The following is a 22,884-nucleotide window of genomic DNA, read 5'->3' as shown; positions in this document are numbered from 1 at the left end:
AACAAGAAATTACTTTAATTCCAAAAGTCAGTATTTGAAGCCTTTGTTTTAAGCTTTCCAGTCAATATATTTCAAATGTTTGGAGGGTGTTTCAGTAATTCCTAATGCCAAATATTGTGCATTTATTTTGAAATATTTGGAAAATGCCTCAGTTCTTTTCACATAGAATAATCCTTCTGTGAGTCAACAGGGTTTTTTTCAGAAAGTATTTAGGTTTTTTGGTAACAAATCAATCTTGGGCTAAATCTGCATTTTTAAAAGTGGTGATTATCTCAACTCTGTAGTGAAATAGAATACTATTCACAATAACTCTTTAGTAAAGACAACCCACTTGGCTTAATGTTCTGTACATGTGTTGTGTATCGATGTGGTGTGTGGGAGAACACCACGGAATTTCTGCAACTGCATTTGAATGTCAGGGAAAAGCCTAACTAAATTTGTGCTTCTATTCCTTTTCTGTTGGCACAAATGGTGACAACGTCTCTATGATAAAGAGCTTCAGTTCTTCCAACCCCAACATTGTACAGTACTCTAAATATAAGGAATACCTGATAAGTTCAAGAACTCCTCCAGCAAAGTCATCTTCTCCACCTTCACTTTCACCAACACTATCAAGAGAACCAGTAGTCAGTTTAAGCTGAGGCATTTTCTATTTTAGACCTGATTGCATATCTGGTTTCAGCCAGGAAAGGAAGTGCTCAGAATGTTTTCTCACAGCCAACTCTTGTGATTTACTTGACATCAATGGAAGAAGGAAATTGTGTAAATATGGGCTCAACCTTATTCTTGGGAAATGCACAGTTCCATGGACTTGAGATCTTTAATGTATCTTTTTGGTTGTGACATGGAACTGTCAATTCAGTTCTCTGTTTGTATATGAGAATAAGATCACACCAATTCTGTGATGCTTGAAAGAAGACTTCCTGTATATGTGCTACATGCACTGAGAGGCAAACCTGGGAGGCTCAGGGTAAGAATGTTTCAGCACACCTTTCCTTCCCTCCCTGGTTTTGGCTTATTCTGAGGCCCTACCATAACATGGTCACTCTGGGAAGATGCTCTAAATTAAGCAGTGACTGTAATGGCTGAAGAACACAGCAACCTGAATCTATTTGGAGAATAGGATGGAAACTATTTCCCCACATTTCTGCCCTTCCATCTTAACACTGTGTTCTAGAGTTACAGGATTCACAGTTGACAGGAGGGTCTGCAATAACCCCGTAAAGAACCTGCCTCTCCCCCTCTTCGTTTTATGCACAGTTGTCATTCACTGAATAGCTGGTAGTTAATTTTTAAAATCTATTCTAGGGCAGTCCCCCAGGGCTATGCTCTTGTTTGTGGTTTCTATGTACTACCTATTGCACATATTGGTAATAGAGAGAGACTTGAGGAAAGCCTACGAGTTCCAGGTAGCACAAGTGGAGGACTCAGATCAAGGGAAGGTCACATTCTAGGTTTGTGGCAGTGCTAATCTACCTCATCTGATTATCTGAGGCATGTAGGCACAAATGCATCTTCTGGTACATGTATCAGCTACAGGAATGCTAAACTGGAGAAGTTAATTTGGCAAAATAAGGCGGGGGGGAGGAGGGGGAGAAAGAAAGAAAAAAAGTCATGCTTGGAACTACTTGAAGACTTGCATGAAATTTCCATTTTCCCATTCTTTGAATACTTTGGAAACACATCAGGTCTTGAGATCTGCATTTTAAAATGTTGCTTCAAACTGGAGTAGTATCTGTTAAATGTAGCCAAGAAACATCTGTTTTTCTGTTCCTGGAACCCTGAGCTGAGGCAGCCGTTTTCCTGTCAGCTCTGCTGTGGAGAAAAATTGGTTCAATAGGTCATTCTGTTCTCTCCATTTCGTAGTTCTCAGTTTCCTGTTAAAAAGATGGCCAACAACAGGAGTGAGCAGGAAGGGAAAGAAGATTCTGTGTAACGTGTGTATTAGCCTGTGAAAAAAATCCATTTAGGTTCAGAGTGAGTGAGATAACTGGTGAGAGCAGAGCTATTAAGCATTAGAAAGAACACCAGGGATTTTATGGAACTGTAAAATTTATTAGCCCCCAAATGCCTCCAAGATTTTTTAGCCCCCAAATGGTTTACCTTTCATTAGTGGAAACAACAATCTGATAGAAATCCCACTGAAAACAATGAAAATCTCACATTGATGCAACTGGGCTCTGATTTTGACCCTCTGTGGTATTACTGGTAGATGGCCTGGTGGAAACTGGTCACCAGTACACAATATATTAATGCAGGACTGTTGTTAACTTTGATCTGAGCAGCTCCAGACTGGATTCAGTAACTGAAGGGCCAACATGTTGTATATATTGTCTTTTCAACCACCTCTCTCTCTGCTGGAGTCAATCTGAGGTCAGCTGGGAGGAACAAAGAGAAGAAGTTCAAAGGCTTCATGTAGAGAAGCCCATAAGTATATTGTGTTGGTTTTAGTTTTTACATTTCCAGTTCTCTGTGCTTTGACAATGCTTTGGACAAACAAATAGATTCTTGAGAGCTGCATAATTTTTCCCGCCATCTTTTAAAAAGAGGATCAAGGCTCATAAAGGCATTTGGCTGCTTATGCTCCCCCTGAAATCATCAGGCATTAAAAGCATAAATAACATGGAGAACATGCGCCATGTTCTGATACTTAATTAGCAATGAAAATCTGTATTATTCAGTCAGCATCATCAAAATTAGGAAATCAGTACACTGAGGTGGCAGAACCTTCTGCATGTATCCTTACTGAAGAATGGCAGCACCCCTGTTTCAAAAACAATTGAAAAAATGTGCTGTGACCATCTGTCATGAACATTTTGGTGACATAAAAAAGCCATTGGAGTCCTGTTTCTTATACACGTGGATTTGGCTATCACTCACGTGACTTAAAAAGCAAAACTAATCTGGAGGAAGAATTTTTTCATTTTTTTCCTTAGATGTGGCCTTTCCCTTCCACTGCATGAACTTAAAATACTGAGGAAGCAAGTCCTAATCTGAGTAAGAGTTTCTAAAAGAGAATTGGAGATGCAGCACTTTCTGTGTCAGGGTCTTGCAAAGTGCTGATGGTATAAATTAACTAATGGGGGTCAGGAAACTTGTTAAAGGCAGATAGGATGCAGGAAGGGAAGAGGGAGTTGTACAGTTCCCAGGCAGTTGCAAGCAGCTTCCTGACACTATTTACTTGGTGAAACATTTTGTTTCCTCCAGAGAAGTGGAGTTTGATTTTTGCTTTCATCATCATCAATGTAAGTCAAATGTCATGATTTGTGTCAGTCTGTCTTATATTGCCCTACATTCATTCTGATACTGAAGTGACCATTCTCTGGCTGGTACGTAATTATCTAAATCCACATGGTGGTATGGTCCATCTATACCCCAAATATACTACAGTCAAATGCATGCGTGTATATGGGAAATGCCATTGTCAATGGATAGTTGGGAAAGGAATGGTGCAGTTTACTCTGTGATCCCTGGGTTTGTAGCCTGTTTCCCCAATGCCATCTTCATCTGCTTTCTTCAGTCCCATCTGATTTTTGTATTTTCCATATATACACTTTGTTGTACCAGGGGAGGTTCATGTTGGATATTAGAAAAACTTTCTTCACTGAAAGAGTGGTTAAATTGGAACGGGCTGCTCAGGGAAGTGGTGGAGTCACCATCCCTGGAAGTGTTAAAAAAACAAGCAGACATGGCACTAAACAGTATGGTTTAGTGGGCATGGTGGTACTCGTTTGAAGGTTAGACTTGATCTTGGAAGTCTTTTCCAACCTTCATACTATGTGATTTTCCTAAAAACAGTTACATTTGTTATGTGTTTGGCACACCAGTAATTGGAATTGCTGTGATTGACAGGATCACACTCAAAGGACCAGCACCTATTACAGAAAACCCCTGCATGCTGTGAACATGAACGTGCTTCTGCATTGCTTGAGTTGCACCTTAGTTCTGCTCTTTCCTCTTGGAGTGTCTCCTACCTGGAGCTTTACGTAGGAACGAGGGACATCTAGTGGCTTAATAAAACATAGCAAAGGAAGATGTTCTGCCCAAGGTACATTGTTGTGCAAAGCAGACACTTCAGTGAAAATTAAACTAAGTTAAAGACTTTATCAATGGTTGGAATGTAATTTGAACACATCTAATTGCTTTAGCTAATAGTAAAATAATCTGCGATGAATTTAATTTTTGTTTTTCTATCTTGGTGAGCTGACTTTGGAACTTACACAGGTTGAAATGCACTTGGTACCTAATTTCAGGAGGACAAAATATCCTCTTTCATTAGAAGTTTGGGTACAGGACAGATGGATAAAACCCAAAAGCACATCACACACAACACAGCCCTATACATTTTGTGCTCCCCCAAATGAATGCATTTATTTTATGCATGGCAATTCAGGATGTGATTAATGAGACTAGGTGATACCTGATAGCTTACAATGACAAGGAATAACTGTGAAGAGCAGTTCAATGGAGCCTTTTCTTTCTCTGTAATGTGTTTCTTATTATAATAGTTAAATAATGAGTAAATAATATTTACTTTAACAAGTAAATAACTCTGAGTCATGTTTCACTCTCTCCCCTTTCTTCTTATCCTAACCAATAACTGCTTGTCATCCCAGTAGCTTTTATTACAAAAGATGAGGTGCACATAAAAGAAGCAAAAATATCTGCAATGAATTATATGATGGCTTTGTATTTTGAGCCCATGTTTGTTTTACATTTTCCATTCTGCCTTTTTATTGTACGTGCTGAAAATCTGGATTGACTAAGTCTATTATGCTGCTCAGATCAGGGACAGTGCTTGACCTCTCATCCTGCAGTAACTAAAGTTGAGAGGCCAACATCAGGCAGTCAAGAGTTGTTATCTCTGAATGTTTCTCATTCCTATTCTAAGCCCACAAATCAATAAATTCAAGTTTTGCAGATAAAGCTGGGGCATTTTGAATGGGGCGTATGACTGAAGAAGGCGGCTTACATGTAAAGAGGGAGGCTTCTCTGCAAATGAAAGCAAATCATTGCCAAATATTAAGACAGATAATCTGGAGTGAGCAACAGGAGGCATTCTGTCTCACCTGAGAGGCTGATGAAACCTGGAAGCCACAGGAGTGAGATCAGACTGAGAAAAGACGAATCGCTCGTTATTTTGCAAAGATGTGTAACTCAGGAGGGTTTTTTTTAAGAAGTGATGATAAAATCTTTTGCTAGCTGGGTGCATTTTGTCTTCCCTTTCCCTTCTGCAGAAGCTCATAGACCTTAGTGAAGGTAAGGAAATCATGAATAAGCAAGTGAAGAGCTCTCCCATTCTGATGCCCAGCTCCATGTGGAAGCCCTCTGAGGACCTTATCCAAGGGTTCAAACAAAAATTCTTAGCCTATGTGTGTGCCATGAAAATGAGATAGGAAGAGTTATTTAAACACTAGTCAGATTGCATTAGGAGCATGTAACACAGAGACTGGGTCCAGTGGTTTGGGCTGATGTTGTAGGGGATCGAATTTACAGAGGTTATTGTTTCATTAAGGGACACTGGAAGCAGGAACTTTATTAATGTCCTATGATTAATGAGTAGTGAACACAGCAGGTATTTGATAGCCCCTCGATCATTAATTAAAATTCTTCTTTATAGAGAGGTATTAGCAGCCTTTATTTATGTGATAGAGTTTGCAGGCTTCAAACTCCTAAAGTTTTAGGTGCACTAGCAGGCACAAAGTTATGTTGTTGAGATCCCATTTATCTCCAGATTTGTTTCAACAACAGTTCATTGTAGAGAGAAGTTGCCATGAAGAGACCTTACAAAGGATGTTTCTGTTCTCTTGTGAAGGCTACATTTAGGGTGTGAACATAGGTATACCAAAACCCTGCTGCTGGTGATATTCACACTGGATCTATCAGTGTGAGTTAAAAATGAGCTGAAGTTGGTTTAGCTGGCAAATAATGAAGTCTCTCTGTTTCAGAAATTTCTGGGAAAGAATGGCAAAGCCAAAGTACAGTTGGCCACAAGAACTACCCTGATACAAGTGTGGTCAATGATCAGAAAGAAGAAAAAGAAGCAGACTGGCTTTTTAACAAATATTTATCCAATGAGAAGGTAACAACTTCTTACTTTCCTACTTACCTTTGCCACTGTGAGGTCCTGGTTACCACATTACCACTGTTCTGATTAATAGGGCACTACAACACAAACCTAAAGTTACATGATCTTTAGACTGAATAAACTCTCTTGTGAAAAGGCCTAAGAAAAATTACAATCCTGTTACACCCAAGATGAAGTGAAAAGAGCATGTTGGGGAAAGGTTGGAATATGCCTTGCACAGACTGGGAGCAGAAAAGGTAACTGGGAGAGCTGATACTCAGCACCTGAATCCTTCAAGCGTAAGGTTTGTTACAATGCTGGAAACCAGCCTAGGACTCCTCTGCTCTTGCTTCTGTTGATGCTGGAGTGCCAAAAGCAAAAAAGCTGTGACTACTGAACTCAGGCTCCCACTCCTGCTGCCCTGGTGCTTTGCCCCTGGCCTTATGCAGGGATGGGTATGTATTTACTAGCTAGTACAGGCAGACACAAATTTCCATTGACTAATCTTCCTCTGGCAGGGTGAGTCATCATATAGAAAAGGTTGTTTCTGCTTGTTCTTTGTTCAGATTATAATCCAGTCAGAGCTCCAAAAAAGGCCAGACCAGTAGCTTCAACACCTATGACAATCTCTGCTCTCCCATAGTAATGGAGGGAAAACTGGAGATTTGTCTGTAGCTTCAAGCTTTCTGGAGGGAAACATTTTCCTTGGAAAATACTTTGAAAGAAGCTGGTGAAGTTCCTGGTAAGATTGCAGCCTTTTCTGTCCCCATCCATCAAAACAAGGTATAATTTTTGCCTGCTTCACAATGGTATTGGGAGGAATCATTAGTTAACATGTTTACATCACTAAAAGTGATTTCCTATTCTAAATCACCTAGACTTCAATCTCTAGTAACACAAACTGATCTCACCCTTCTTAAAAATCTTTTCCCTCTTCTCACACATCTGTATTTCTCTTTGCATTCTGAGTGCAAAATGTGATTGCTCCTAGCATTGCTCCTGTACACCTGAGAGCAGTTTTAACAATGACACTGTATTTTCCTAAGCAATTAAATAATCAGCAAAGGAAAATATTTCTTCTTCAATTTCTGTTCTTCCTCTTTACCAGTGTTGGAAAATGTTTTCTACCTGATATTACTCACTACTAAAATTTCTCATCACTGCTTCAACTCCTTGGTATTGTCATGAACACACAATTTTGCATATATTTCAAAGGCATAGTTTAGTCCAGCAATCTTTAAGAGAATTAATTGTGATCAAAACTGGAGCTGTCTATAAACAAACCCCTGTATAAATATTATGTGTTGCCTGTGTTTGCATGCTGCAGGACCTGTAGCTGTTTCTACAAAAAGGAAACTTTCTCTGGAACACAATGGCAGCAGACCAAAATGTCAGCACTGTCTTAAACATGAAGTGTACTATCCAACTGAAATTGCATAGGGAACCTCAGAGAGCAAAATGATCTGGAAGCTCCTGTAGTCAAATTCGTGCCAGAACTGGTAAGATATTTTTAGCTATGACACAGTCTTGAGGATTTATTTTGGGTTGTAAGAGGTACCCAAATCTGGAGGTGATGACCACTTTAGTCATGGTCCTGCTGCCTTCTCATCATCCAAATTGTCCTCCCACACACAGCCTTGCCTGACCTCTGAAACAGGCCTTTCTTTTCTCTCTCCCTGCCATGATCCCTTTTACTCCTGCTCACCATCTCTCTCCTACTATAAAACTAAAATCTTGGCTTTACCTCATTTCCCTATAGTATAAATCCTTTCCACCTTTTTACCAAGCTCCAAACTACTTTCCTATCCAGGTTTACTACCAGATGATGTATATTAATGTAAGGAAACATCCCAGCCTTGTATATGCAGAGATGAAGTCCATATGAGCTATACTTCATATGGACTTCACAGTGAGGGTGGTCAAACCCTTAAACAGGATGTCCAGTGGAACTGGAATGTCTGCCCTTGGAGAAACTCACATCTGGAGCAGGCAAAGCACTAAGTAACCTGACCTAACTTTGAAGCTCCGTTTTGAGTGGGTAAAGAAGGAGGTAATCTCTGGTGATTTCTTCTAATCAAAATGATTTCATAGTTCTAAATAAATCTTGAAGCAAAAGAGTAAGAATACCTAAGAATCTAAGAGAAAGATGGTTGTCTAGCAAGAAGCAAAAGGAATACAACAAAACAAAGCAGAGCTGTGCATAATTATTCTGATTTTCATGCATACACTGAAGTAACTCAGGATGCAGTCAGATAAATGTTAAAATCAGTAGAGAACCAACAGGAGAATCAACACCAAGATGCTTGATACCTTAGGAAGAAAACAGTTCTGTGCTCCAGTTTATTTTACCACTGCTGCTGGTTTATTTGGGAGATGCATCATCACCAGATAAACAAGCATTGATAATATCAGCATCTGTTTAATAAATATTATATTACAAAGTATTGTTCTTCCACTATCTTCTTAAATAGAACATGTTCCTGAAATTGAAAGTCCAGTAACAAAGGGCACAAACAGAACAAGGAATCTGGCAGCAAAATATTTCTTTCTAAACAATAGAGTTGCAAGAGCAACACCCTGTTATGCAGCTCAGTAGAAGGGCACAAACCAATACTGAAACATAAAATGCCCAATCACTAAACTGATTTAATATGATGAAGTTCCCCCCAATCCAAGCCATTAAACTGAAAGTCAATACAGGAGCTTGAAAATGACAATAAACAATAACATATCACTCATGGGTGGCTTTAATTCTGAATCTGGGATAAATTGCATGAAAAAAATCACAAGAAATTTTTAACACAAAAAAAAGAGAACTGAAAGGCAAGTGCAATGACTGACAAAGCAGAGAATGTAGTCATTCCTAACACAACATAAAAGTGTTGCATATTTGTAGGCTGGGCTAAATTTCGCTCTGAGTGTGTTTTATGGGATTATAACAGAAAAAAAAATCCTGACAACTTGAAAGAAAATCAAGTGTCTTATTAGACCAATTGATAAAGCTGGAAAGAACAGACAAGCTTCCAGGCACACAGGTGCTTCTTCAGATCTGAAATAAAACCAGCAAACTTCAAAGCTAAATCCAGGTTAAGAACAAGTGTGCTGAGTCAGGACATCTGCTTTGCTTCAAATGTTTATTAATTTCTTTTTTAAAGGCTGTAAACAATGAAATAAATTTATAATAATACAGCCCTGTAAATGGATTATTATTTCTAAAGCAGACTTGCAAGTAGAAAAGTATCTACGGAGAAAACCCCCTGCAAATCTGCACAAAATCACATTGAGTTTCCATGCGATTTAAAAACCTGTTTGCTTCCATTGCTTTAGAAAATTAATTGGAGTCCTAAATCACTTAGAAGATTTTACTTTCACTGAAAAAGGCAACAAACAAGTCAGGATACTGCCAAGGAGTGGATGCACGTGAGTGCCTGGTGTTCATACAAACCCAGCCATGCTGGGGACAGGTACATTTGCCTGAACAGACCTCGTAATAAGCTCAAAGCTTGAGATCTGACACGAGCACAGACAACACCAGGCAACGCTAAGCAATGGTCTGAGATGACTCAGCTGTAATAGGTCTCTAAGGCTAGTCTCAGTAATGATGTAAATATAGCTTTCTAAGTTTGTAATTTGTATTTATTGAACCTTTTCACTGGAAAGGGTATGGATAATGAATCAGAAAAGTAATTTTCTGTCATTGGCCATTCAGCAATTAAGCTGTTACTTTTTCAGTCACCTACAACAGTTTCCTTGTTTTTAGAATGACTGCATGATATCATATCCTGAGCCCTTCCCTTTTCTTCTAACTTTCTGGGGCACTAGGAGGAGTCCAGCTACAGTCATCATGTGAATTGGTCTGTAATACTTTAGTGGAGCTACCTCTGCCAGCATCTGCCTGCCTGCCTAATTCATACTCCTTAAGAAACTGCTGCTCCAGGACAAACGGCTCTTGAAGCACAGTGAGTACCAGCTGAGAGGGCAAACAATTTTCCCAGCTTGTAGAGTTGCATCAGAGAACCATCACTTCTCTATGTATTTACATGTATGTGCAGTTTGGGACACAAATAAAAGTGAAAGGAGAACTCGCTGTCATAATTCATCACTGAAGTGAGAAGAGAATTTCCTGGCTCAGCTGGGGTGAGAAAAGGAACAGCAGCAACATGGGAGGCTCTTGGGGCACAGAGATTGGGTTTAAGGTGTGGGTTAAGTGTAGGAAAGGGCCAAGGTACATGTGCTGTGCCAGGTGACATACCCATTTGTTGTGGACAGAGACAGGAAAGAAACAGCTGCTAAAATGCATACACACAGCTGTGAGTGGCTACATGGCATTGTATTAATGCTGGATGACAAGCACCTTTTGTTTATTCTTGATCTGGTTTGATTTAAGGAATGCAGTAGTACTAGCTAGTAATGAGAACAATGAAAGGAGGATAAAAGAGCTAGTTTTCTTCATGAATCTCCACTCATCCCTAAAGCATACAGGCCAAGTAAACACTGGCAGTGAGTCATTGACTCATTTTAGTATAACTACATAACCTGTGGTAGTGGTGATGTTACTTGTGCACTTCTCCATTTTAGTCTTTAGCTCTCAAATGCAGAGCTAAAGGCTCTGCCATTCTTGGTGGAGGGCCCAAGGTTTTGTCTAGATGTCTCTGAAATGATGATTTAGTAGTAACTTGTTAACTATATCAATGATATAGTTATATTTGAAGTTATGAATAAGGTAGTATGATCCAGAATTCACAGTGTAAAAGATGTTACAATGAAAGTAAATAAATTACTTGCATTTATATCTACCAAATTATATTGTAGAAGGTGTTTATTTATAGAACATCTGAATTTTACTGTGCATGTTGTCCTGGTAGAATACCAGATATCAACTTCTTTCCAAAGTTGTAAAAGTATTATGATCATGCTTTACATAAAGGCCTCAATCTAGTTTGAATGGAACCGACAGAAAGTAGTGTGAATATTTCAGATAACAGTAACTGGCTTCAAAAATGTGCAAATAAGTTGTGTCCTTGCTCCCCAAGAAAGTGTTTGGTGAGGTGAGCAGCTGTACAACACAACCTTTGCATATGTCATTGATCACATAACTTTATCTATTTTCAGTTTGCTCACTATGGTTTTGGTCAGCTCCTTCAGAGGGTCCTAACACAGTGTTAGTAAAAAACATTGCTTTTTGTTGTCTGCTAAACTGTATTGTGACAGGAAAACTCCTCTTCAGTTAAAAGTTGCTGGACCATCTTCTGTTGCTGATGTAGTTAGTTTTACGGCAAAACAAGCCTGATGTTTTCTACAACACAGTTATGATAAGAGTAGAAGGATGCTCAAGATGTGCTCTGTGCTGCTCAGCCTGGCCTCAGCAGCATCGAGATTGCTGTAGGAGAGGCAACCATTAGTCCACCCCCTGCAGCACTCTGCCTCTGACAGAGACCTGCACCAGGTGCTTCTGATACAGCTGCAAGTAAGTCCAGAGAGATCAGCTGTCAAATAGGCTTCACAGGAGATGTTTTCACACACCTATTAGTTAGTAGTTGGCTTCTACTGTGCAACACGAGGGATTTGTAACTCTTTCATTTAATAGAATATCACAAGCAGATATAAACATTTCCATAGAAATGTTTGTTTCTTGAATTCACTGCCTCCAAGCAATCTTGGTTCCAACAGTGTTGTGTGACCATGAGTAAAAAAAGTGGGGTTTAAGAAAACATTATTATTTCCTTTCTCTAGATTTAAATTGCTGCCTTCCCCTTCCATTAGATGTAAATTTGCTTATGTATAATAGAAAAAACTCCCTTTAGTATTTCAATTCTGTGCTCTACTGAAGAGTGATGATGTATTTTTATTCTTACTTATAGTTTGGTCTGTCTAGTTTATAGCTATGCCTTTTTTCCCAATTTATAAACTAATCTCAAGTTTATAAATTCAGGAAAGCTCTTGAATTTATAAGGGAGCTTCAAGGGCTTCACTCACAGTTTTAGAATTCTAGAATACAGATGTAGTCAGGCCACTTGGTTGCTGAGGGAGGACTTGCCCTTGGTGAAGCTGTGCTGCATGTTCTGAATCACCTCCCTTCATCCATGTGCCTTAGCATAGCTTCTAAGAGTATCTGTTCCACAATTTTCCCAATCACTGACAAGCCAGTAGTTCCCAGAGTTCTACTTTCTACCATTTTTAAAAGTGGGTGCATTGTTTCCCTTTTTCCAGGGACTTTGCTTACCTGCCATGACTTTTCAAATGTCATGGAGAGTGACTTGGAAACTTCTCATCAGGTCCCATAGTCCCATAAGTCTTCAGGTTTCTCAGGAGGTCACAAACCTGAACTTATTCCCCAGTCCCCATCCTGCTGACCATCCTTTCAGAGGTGTGGGAGGAGAGGTTGCCAGTGAAGACTGAGGCAAAAAATACTTGAGTACCTCAGCCTTTTCCTCATTCATTGTTACCCATTTGCCAGTCTTGATCACCAGGGGAGTATGATTCCTTTGACCTTACTTTTCTGGCTAAGCTAAACCATAATACTAACATACCTGTAGAAAGCCCTTCTTTTTATTCTTTGCATCCCTTACCAAATTCAGCTCCAGCTGTGCCATGGGCTTCCTGACCCCATCCCTACACAACTGGGCAGAGTGTCTATACTCCTCCCAGGATACTAATCCTTCCTTCCACTGCCTGTGCATTTTCTTCTTCTCCTTTAGTTTGACCAGCAGGTCTCAACTCTGCCATGTTGGTCTCTTGTCTTCCTTTCCTGTTTTCTTACACCTGGGTATTGAGAGCTCTTGTGCTCTATGGAAAGTATCCAGATCCACCAGCTCTGTTCTGCTCCCTGGTCCCCAGCTGCAGTTTCCCAGGGGTTCCTACTGCTTAGTCCTTGAAGAGCTGGAATTTTTCTTTCCATTAATTGAGAGCCCTGACTAATACATATCCCTGAGGACTATGAACTCCAACAGTGCATGATCACTACAGCCCAGGCTGCCTCCAATATTGATGTCACCAATTAGCTCACTTGTGTTGATGACCAGCAAGTCCTGTAGTTAATTATTTTGTTGTCATGCTTGAAAGATCCAAAGATGAAAGAGTTTATTTATGGAAGCCACCTAAATATGCTCTTGCATCCTGTTTATATATCTCAAAAAAAAAAAAATTTCCAGCACCTTACATCCACGAGATGTTAGGTACACAGAAAACATTTAATTAATTAATCCCACAAAAAACTTGTGAGGCAGGCTCCTTAATTTTACAGGTGAGATGGAGAGTGAGGCAGTTCAATTAAGTGACTTCCTTAATAATACATGGTGAGTCAGTGCTAATTCTGAAAATAGACTTTGTGTCTTCTGGTTCCTTGCCCTGTATTTTAATCATCAAACCAGACTTAACTCTAAAGTTGAATGAACTCCTTAAACTATTAAAATAATTGTTCTCAATTTCATGTTGGAGTATATTTTAATCACCTAAGCAGCTGAAATACTTGCAAAAGTTTTCCTTGCTTAGGACCTACTTTGTCTTTCTTGTTCATATGTTTCTTGAGGTATCAGCTGTATATATTTTGTTTACAGTGATCCTGAACTTCAAAAATACACTCTAGCAGATCTCTCAAAAAAATAAGGAACCCGCTTAAAACTCACAGCCATCTCCTTGCTGTCAATGTAGCAATGCTCTTTTTCATACTCTCAGCAGCTGTTCCACTTAATAATACCCGTAGCTTTAATTAATGGAGCACAGTAAAGTTACTGCCCCACAGAAAGCAAAAGATAAACTGCTGGTTACGCTGTCATGACTAAAGGAAAATGTATCCTGAAGCACAAAAGAGCAATGGTGTCTTAAGAAATATCTGCTTAGAAGTGCAGTTCTGGACAGCATACTGTGTCCTCTCTGAGTAACCTGGTTCAGGAAAAGGTGTGATCCTTGCAAAACTATTTAAGTGAAGAGTACCCATGGTTCAGGCTGATGATATGCTCCAGCAGCTTTAGAGCTTTCCTGAGCATAGTCCACATATTTGTTTATGCTGATAGGACATACATAATTTTATCAATCCTCACTATCTTACCTGTTTGATAGTGTTCTTTAGTATAGGATAGAATAAATGGTATAGACAATATGTATGTAGGTGTAAGACTGAAAGAGGCTGAGGAGAGGGAATGAAGAAATAATATTACCATTGTTTGCTCGCTGTTAAACCTGGGTATCAACACAGCTCTCTGTTACACAGCCTTATAAAATGCTTTGTATCATACAGTATTTTTAGTGTGGGTGAGATAATCAGCAAAAGGCTGTGGTCACCTCCAAAATTTTCATAAAGAATATTGCCACATGTAACGAATAGGACATTGCTGTGCAAGCAACCTTCCAACTTAATTGCAATTTAGCAACAAAATTCCTTCTAATTTCAGCTTCTTCATTGCAAATGAAGATCCTAGGTAGCAAAAACAGTCAGTAAGCATTGTTAAGCTGTATTTAAGGAAACAACTCTAAAGTAATTTGACATGTTGTAAAGAACAGAGTCACATGTTGCCTACCAATCATGGGATAGGCCGAGTGTTTCAGGTAAGATGCCAAGGAGAAATCTGCCAAGGAGACTATTCTTTTTCCTCTTTGAGTTCAATACTTCTATTCTTTTATATTCTTCTTAAAATGTTAACTATGAGCATATTTTACACTTTGCTGCTAGGGCTCTGTCGTCAGTTTTCAGCTGTCCAATACTGGTCAGAGTACCACTGCAACTTTGCTTTCAGTCCTGCTAGAGAGTAAGGTGTTTTTCTCACAGACTTCAGAAAACGGCCTGATGCCAAGTGATGAGCAGTTTGCAAGACAGCAAGCACTGTCTGTGCCCATCCACTGGGGACAGAAAAGCTGCCTTTCAAAGTGGTTTTTGAAAACCAGGCAGGAGTTGTCCAGTACAAACTGGACAAAGAAGACCCTCTTCTGAACCTTTCTTAGAGCTTGAAAACAAACTCAAAAAAGCAATGTAAATAATTGACATTTTTTCAGTGCCTCTTCACTCATGTCTCCTTTTATCCATAGTTCCTATTATTAACCCATCAAATGTAATGGTAGTAGTGTTTGAGAAGCTGAAATTGTTAATCAAACATTAGATAATATTTGTGAAAAACAGGGCCTAAAGTGATAATGAATGTGCCTAGGTGTTCTCTTCCAGATTGGGAATAGGAAGAAGACTTTTTGGTCTTTGTGTCTGATCAAAACTAACTAAACTGGTAGAAACAAAATACATGAACATTTTCAGCAACAATTCAGATAATAGGTATGAAGAATGAGTCAGTTTGAGAAAAGCAGATATTGCTTGTGGATAATCTGAATATGAATGGAGGATGCATAATAGAGTATCACATTTGAGAAGAGCTCTGACAAAATAGGGGCCTTGAATTTTGGATGCAGGGGGAGTTACACTTGCTTCGTCTGTTACTTAAGAGAATAGAAAACAAGCTGCCTCTGTGATTAAGTAGATATTGTGTTCTTTTACATAGTTCACATTATTTAAGATCCTACTTTCAGCAAAGACTGTGTGTCCTGCCTACCTTAGTAATCAGATTACTGGTCACTGCTCTCCAACAGGTCTATCACAGCCTTGTTCTGTTAATTCAGCACAGAAAGAAAGCATTTCAGGAATGTCAGTTCTTCAAGCAGTGGAGATTATAGGCATGGTAACAGTACATGTTTGTGAAAGGTATATGCTGTCTGACTTCATTCCCTGTGACAGTAAGAGGGAAATTGAGGTAGAGCCATTGTGCTACTCTGAAGAGTTGATATAATTAATATATTCTGTAGATTTGCTTCACAGAACCAAGAAAGCATTTATGGTAGGTAATATGGTGCTTACACATTAGATCCAGAAAATGAATGGGAAAAGAAAGTGAAAAGAAATACATAAGGAGGGAGTTGGCTAGTTTATTTCCATTATGCAGTCATAGTGAAAGGGAAAAAGCTAAGCAATACCACAATTAAAAAAACCAAACAACCAAGCAATAAACCACCACCAACAAAAAAGCACATCCAATATGAATTAACTATATTAATTATAAAATGTGGAGTTAGCAATGCAGGCAAGATATTTTTTTTCCAGCATTCCTTATTATGTGTTATTCGTGACACTGTAAAGATCCAAGAACCTTGGCTCACTCGACTTGCAAAATACCACTAGAATGTTTCTTGCTGGAATGAAGTACAGAGACACAAGTACAAGCTGAAACTGTAAATATGGGGAAGGATTTCTCTGTTCAATAAAACAAGTGGTTTCTGCTGAAACTAGTTTTGCTTGAGGACTAGTTTGTAGTTCCAAGTGTCTTTCAGTGCTGACAGCTGAAGAAGGTAGCTTGGGGCCAGATTGTGAGGTTCGCTCCTTGTGCTAAGGGGTGGATGTGTTTAATTAACCTTTGTTTCTGCAGAAGCAGACTTTCTGGCAAGCCTAGGAATGCTAAAGGAGGGAAATCTAAACAGCAGTGAACCTAGGCACATTCTATATATCTAGTATAGATAAAGAATATTAATGTAAATAAATAATGTTTTCTAGGAGATAGCTTTCTAAGTAATTTCCATTAAAGAAATGGAGCATGGTTCCTCCTGTAGGACTAGCCCTCATTAATTTCACAAGATCCAGCTATGGTCCCATGCCCTTGGGACACTTGTCTTTCATGCCTGACTAAAGACTGGGCACAGTTCTTCAACAAAAGCATGTATTCAAGGTGGAAATATTCTGCTTAGTATCTCTTGGGTAGAGCTAGACCTGACAGCCTCACTGCCTGTTCCATGTCCTGCAGTGACTTCTTCAGATACCATAGCTTGGACTGACCCTTCCCAGAGCTTCCTGTAAAGTGCAGATCTCAAGGTTTATAGCGAATTCTTCAGAAGGCACATGGCAAGTCTAATGCAAAGCAGATATCCTTTGCATAAAGTTGCTGAAGGCACTGGTTTTTGCTTGAAAAACTAAAGCACTGTAGATTACAATTCATACAAGTACAGCAAACTCCCTGGCCCCAACGTCCCTTGCCTCTAATCTTTCACTAAAAAACCCACCAACTTTGCATGCATGTTTTGAAAGAATGCAAATCAGAGCTTATCGGCTCTGACCCTCATCAACTCTGCTGCCACAATGGCATCATTGTTTTCTCTCTCCTCCCCTTAGTAAGCAGCATTTTCCATTCCTCTCACTTCCTTTTCATCCCATACCTGTCCATCTGAGAGCCTTTTTGAAGCTCTGCTTTGTCATCTGGTTTTGCTGCTACTGTGATCTAAATGCCAAAATCCTTCAGTCCTGGTTGCCTTAGTCTCAGTCAAGACCCTGTTCTCCCTTAAAAGGCACCTGATGAGCCTGAAGGTTGGATGTTCCCTCTAGTCTTATGGTCTTACAAACAAGGTGTATTCCCAGCGAAACGCATTTATGTTACAGCATTTTTCTTGCTCAAACTACATTGCAGCAACACAGTATCAATTGCAATCATAAATGATACTTTTCCCACCTCAGCACGTGACCCAGAACTCTTCCCCTCAATACTCTGCAGCACATAGAAACCAGTGCTAAGGGTGCAGTTTCTGCTACATTCCTACTACATTCCTAATCCCATGCTTTTTCCACTGCACTTCTGTTCCAGAATAAAGTGTTGTGAAAACAAACTAGGTAACTGAGGAAAAATAAAACTGGCTACAATTGTCAGGATTATAAATTCAATGTAATTCTTCAGCTTGTTTGTTTCTAGTAAGGCTATTGACTCCAAAAGCCACAAACTGTGTGTTAAGATCTTGGGTGGTGACAGTTTCCTTAATAATGCTGCCCAGAGCCCGAGACTATAGAGATAGGATTGTATAGGCCTGCCAGAAACAAGAAGTGTTCTATTGCAAAATGCATCCCACTGGCCAAATCTGGTCTGCAGGATCTTCTGCCTGGTCTGAAGCACCGTTACGGTGGAAATTGCAGGGAGCAAGCTGCTGCCTCATCCCAAAGAGAGGGAAAGGAGGGAGGGCAAGATCAGCACCCTGATGCATAGAAGTTGTTGCTGCACTTCTGTCTGAATGAGTTTGTGAATGCTTGGACACTCATACATAGCCCTTGCCTGATCTCCTTATTGGGCAGGTGAGAACAGCAGCATAATTTTAACATGATATAACTTACCAATTTCTTTATCTTCAGGGAGACAGAGTAATTGACATCAACGTAAACCTCAACAGAACCTTCTGCTTCAGGAATAGTGCTACAGGATGTGTCCAGGGCTTGGTTTCAGCACCAGCCACAGTACAACAGAAAGCTATGTTAACTTTCAGTCAAACTAAAGGGGTAACTCTGTTGATTTTGATCGATGGCAGTTAATTACATTTTTCCTCTTTAGAAGAACTATACATTTCTTTCTTTGTTCGCATGTCTGATAATGGCAGGGGAATTTTCTGAGGGTAGCCTTGGAACAAAACAGCAGCTCCAGGCACTCTCTAAGAGGCCAAATACAAGGGAAGGGTGGAGTGAAGTTACTATTTGATAATAGGAATAGTCGACAAGAAAGTCTCCTTATCTCTCTTCAATGCTTGTTTTTCAGAAAGTAACTGTGATGCAAAGGCAGGAACTATTCTCTGCTGTAAAATCTTTTCTGATAAGACTTCTGGAGGAACTCACAATGCTATCTTCGTTCAAATTCTTCCTCCGATGCGTTTCTTCCATGAAGTGTTTCTATGCTAATCCACTGGGCATTGCTCTTTACATCTTTAAAAGAAACAGAGTACTTAACTTGGACTGATTGTAGATCAAGCATTACTAAGAGCATGCATGTCCCATAGGAAAGCATAGTCCCTGGGAAGAATATTTGCCTCCTGGAAGTAGTTATTTGTATTGTGGGTTTATTTCCTTTACTGGATTGTAATCTCTAATGGGAAGCGGTGTTTATGCACCTTTAAGGCACCATGTATGTCTGTAACTTTATGCAAATTAGTGAAGATCAAGAAGGAAACAAGAAGTAATTTTACAATACAACTTAGCTCCCCCTTTAATAGCTGTCAGATTCTACTCTGTCATCTCAATATAAATCCAGATTTGGTGTTAAAGTCGCTGGAATGGAATATGGTCATAGCTCTTGAAACAGAGCGGACTGATGGGGAGAGGAGGCCAGCACTGCTGCATCTAATGGAAACATTCCCATTATCTTAGGCTATGCAAACATTAAATAAGCCTAGTCCTCTCTGTAGGACAGGCTGACTGTGCTGCCTGGTGCTATAGGCTGCTACTACAGTTCAGAAATGCACGTCTGCCATGTGACAGTGTATAAAGCAGTGGTTCTCAAAGCAGGTACTACACTAGTGAGGTCAGAGCAGTTTCAAATGAGGTCGTAAGACACATGAAATTAAATTTGATCACATATTTATGTTAGTATTTGGGGTTGCAGTAAGTTCTTGATCTACAGTAGCAACTTTTTTCAGTGAAAACTTTGGGGAACTGCTGTGGTTTATTCTGTGAAAAACTGGGTGGAGAGACTATTTCCTCTGAGTCATCAATGGGAAAAATTCCATTATTACAGAGGTGGAACACATGATCATGACAGCTAGGACTGAAAAAAATACCTATAACTGTCAGTATTTAGAACATGCTCAAATTTTTGTAGGTATATTAAATATACATCTGTTGATAGAGCATATTTCAAATGGCAAAGTGTCATCATCATTGCTTTCCAAAACTGTAATTAATCTATACATCCAAACTATTACACTGCTATAATAATTATAATAACAAAGTTAGTTACAGATCAGTCCTTCACAACAAAATTACACTTACCACTAGATAAAAATGGTGCTTATTTATGCATGGTGTACAACAGATGATCAGAAAGAAATAAGATTATTACATCCACCAGAAATGTCTGGCCCTCCTTTTTTTTAGCAGTGTGTGGATGTCTGTCTGTGCTGAAATCTGGCAAGGAAGCCCTGCCAGTGGAGGCATAGGAAGTTGCAGAGGTAGCAAACTGGGAGCCAGGAAGGAAGGCAATACTTCCTGACGCTCTTAGCAAGCTCAGAGGAAGGAGAGCATCCCGCCTACTCATGCTAAATCAGCTGAAGACTCCCTATTAACAAAACAAAACCCTTACCTATCCTTGTTTAAGCAGAAGGATATTCAGTTTTGGTCAGGAAAGAGACACCATGATTTTGGATGTCGCTGTGCAAAGCACCCATTGAACTCTACTCTCCTATACTGTGAAACTTCCTACTCTGCTGAAGGGAGCTGTGAAATGAAGAACCTGAGAAGTTACCTGTCTTTGTTTTTTCTCCCTTTATCAAGCATACTTGTCAGTTTTCACCTTTTTAGGCTATGCCTTGACTTAAATATTTATGCCATGTACCACTAGAATTCTCAGCTGAGAACTTTCCTCCTTTCAGCTGCACAGCTACTGCATACCATTTGTTAATTTGTGAATTTCAAATATATTTAGTGTGACTAAGTTATAGAGTTCAAAAAACAATGGTCTATTTTTGTACCAGAATTGCTATATCCCCTAAGCCAAGGTGATTTCATTCTGAGCTGGAAAGGGACATCAGAATTTAATCTCTTGTGCTCTAATCATCTTTCACTTCTTGTCTAGCAATTGCCAGTTCCATAGGCAGTTTTTTTAATATTAGTATTTTCAGAAGCCAACAACATTAACCACATAGTTTATTGTTTTAACTGTTTACTAGTGGATTTGGTTGTCTTACAGTATTTAGACAATTGGACACAGATGGCAGCTTTAGTGACAGATTTACAGCTGTCAGCCTCATGTGGTGGCTCCACACAGAGGTTAACTGCAACATTACATTGCAAAAAACTTGTAAAACCTTTGTTAAATAGTTAAATTGAAACTGGTATGTGCTCAGACTAATGTAAATAAGTTATACAGACAAGAGTACATTAAAAAAAAACAACACCAAAACATGAAAAAAACCCCACAATAAAATCTTAGAAAGGAAAAACACACAAAGAAGAAAGATGATGTTAGGCTAAATTCTCAGGTTTTGTTTCATTACTATTACAGTTACCATTTATCAAGGACTTTCAAGTCAGATCTGATATTTCTCCCCAGTTCTGATATTTTTCCCCTTTGTGTTTGTAACTCTGACTGTTATATGCTTAACTTTCATATTTTTACCTAAACTTTCCCCCTTAAAACTTTCTTTATCCATATTACTTCTGGTGAGATTTGAATCAGCAAACAGGACATTTCCTGTCTTGGTGGGGATGAACCCATACTGGATATGAGGAGCCTGTGTCAGCACTAACAGGATGCAGACCAGGAAGCTGTGCATTTTATTAACAGGAACTAGAAAAAGAGTGGCAAAATTTTGGCAGAATTAGAATGAAATGTTTATGCATTGAACCGACTAAGACATGGAACTAAAACATTTTTTTATATAACTAAAGCAAACTGGCTTGGTAGATTTGGAAAGCATGAGGAGCATATGAGAAAAAGGCTCAGCTCAAAAGCTAGGGCTGGAATGAGAGCTGTAGCTCCCAACTAACTGGAGCTGTGTCTCCAGCACGCTGAAAAAGGCTACTTTGGTGAGCTGGGAGTACCAATGAGTTACGTTGTGGAGCCACAAGCCATTGACTCTACTGGCAAATGAATAGGCAAAATTGGGAATTAAGAAAACTGGAATTAGAATTAATATTGGTAAATAAGAATAAAACTGACTCAAATTCTCCTGATGGAACACAAAGCGTGCTTCTGAGGGAGGTAAGAGTGCACATGGCCCAAAATACAAATGGGAAATAGCTCTGTGGTGTGGATCTAAAATAGGATCAGGCATAGCCACAAGTGTGGTGCCTTCTAATGTATCATAACTCTGCTACTCAACACTTCCTAATCTGGGCTAGCATGTTTCCACACCTCTTCCAGCAGTAACTCAAAACCTGTGACAGAGCAAGCCTGGTTGTTTGAAATTCGCTAGATGAAGTAGAAAAAAAGTGCATCAAAAAAGGGTGACAGATGTTTTCTTGGTCAGCTTTTCTGGCTGGTCTTCTTGTTAATTATAGCTTTCCACTGAGTGAAGTCTCTAACAGGAATAGGCAAGCACTGTCCTCCATGGACCGTCTGGAAAAGCACAAAAAGCCTTATTTCTTCCATAGTCAAAAGAAATATATTTCATAGTTCTGTCTGTTTCTCAGCACTTCCTAGTCTGGGCTAGGGTTAGAGTTAGGGTTTACCTGCTTCTACTGCTTAATTGCCTTGTTTGCATGACTGGAACTAAAAACCAAAACTTCCATAAGACACACAGAGCCTTAAAAACAGAAAAGCTGACTATGGCCTAGTGAAACTGAAAATTTTTGTAAAATCACAGCTCTCTCTGGGCAAGGAATTATAAGAATTGTAAAGATGAGCTCATTTTTAGTTAAATTTTAAAGATGAGTCCTGAACTTTAAGGAAATTTGAACTCTACGAGCAGAGTAGTGCTGCAATTCTTTCTGCCATGATTCAGACTGTGTTTAGAAATGGCAGCTTAGACCTACCTCCATTAATATCACATGACAAAGGAAGTGCAAATCAGCTAAGTGGCAAAGGAACTGAATTTTATCATATTTTCCTGAATTGAAATTTTCCCAAATTATCCCCAGAAAACCTTTGAAGAGGTATAAGAAAAGCCACAAGGAAACTTTCGGAGCTGAGAAGTCAAAGAAGCCCAGCTGATCCAAACAAAGGATTCTTTGCATGCTAAAAAGAGATTCAGCAGGTGGTCACATTGCTCTGTGAAAAGAAACTGAAAAGGCAGAACTACATCAAGCTGAATTCAGCATGGACATGACATGACTATTGCATTTTGCATTTGACATAATGGATATCTCTAACTACAATGGGCAAATC

General features: G+C 39.3%; 1 protein-coding gene across 2 annotated transcripts in view; it reads left to right on the top strand.

The window, feature by feature from the left end:
• The window catches only part of RALB (RAS like proto-oncogene B), a 61,411-nt gene that overhangs the window by 684 nt on the left and 37,843 nt on the right, over positions 1 to 22,884 (top strand). Inside the window, exon 1 of one of the 2 annotated variants that reach the window (XM_071562010.1) lies at positions 9,890 to 10,026. The exons of the other annotated variant lie outside the window; for it this stretch is intronic. The gene's annotated coding sequence lies outside the window, so the exon portion shown is untranslated. Of the gene's footprint in view, positions 1 to 9,889; positions 10,027 to 22,884 lie in introns of those variants that run through there. 2 annotated transcript variants of the gene reach the window in all.

Source organism: Pithys albifrons, chromosome 8, assembly GCF_047495875.1.
Source record: "Pithys albifrons albifrons isolate INPA30051 chromosome 8, PitAlb_v1, whole genome shotgun sequence".
Taxonomy (NCBI): Eukaryota; Metazoa; Chordata; class Aves; order Passeriformes; family Thamnophilidae; genus Pithys; species Pithys albifrons.
Note: the sequence above shows the minus strand (reverse complement) of the source record. Positions and strands in the feature narration are given on the sequence as shown.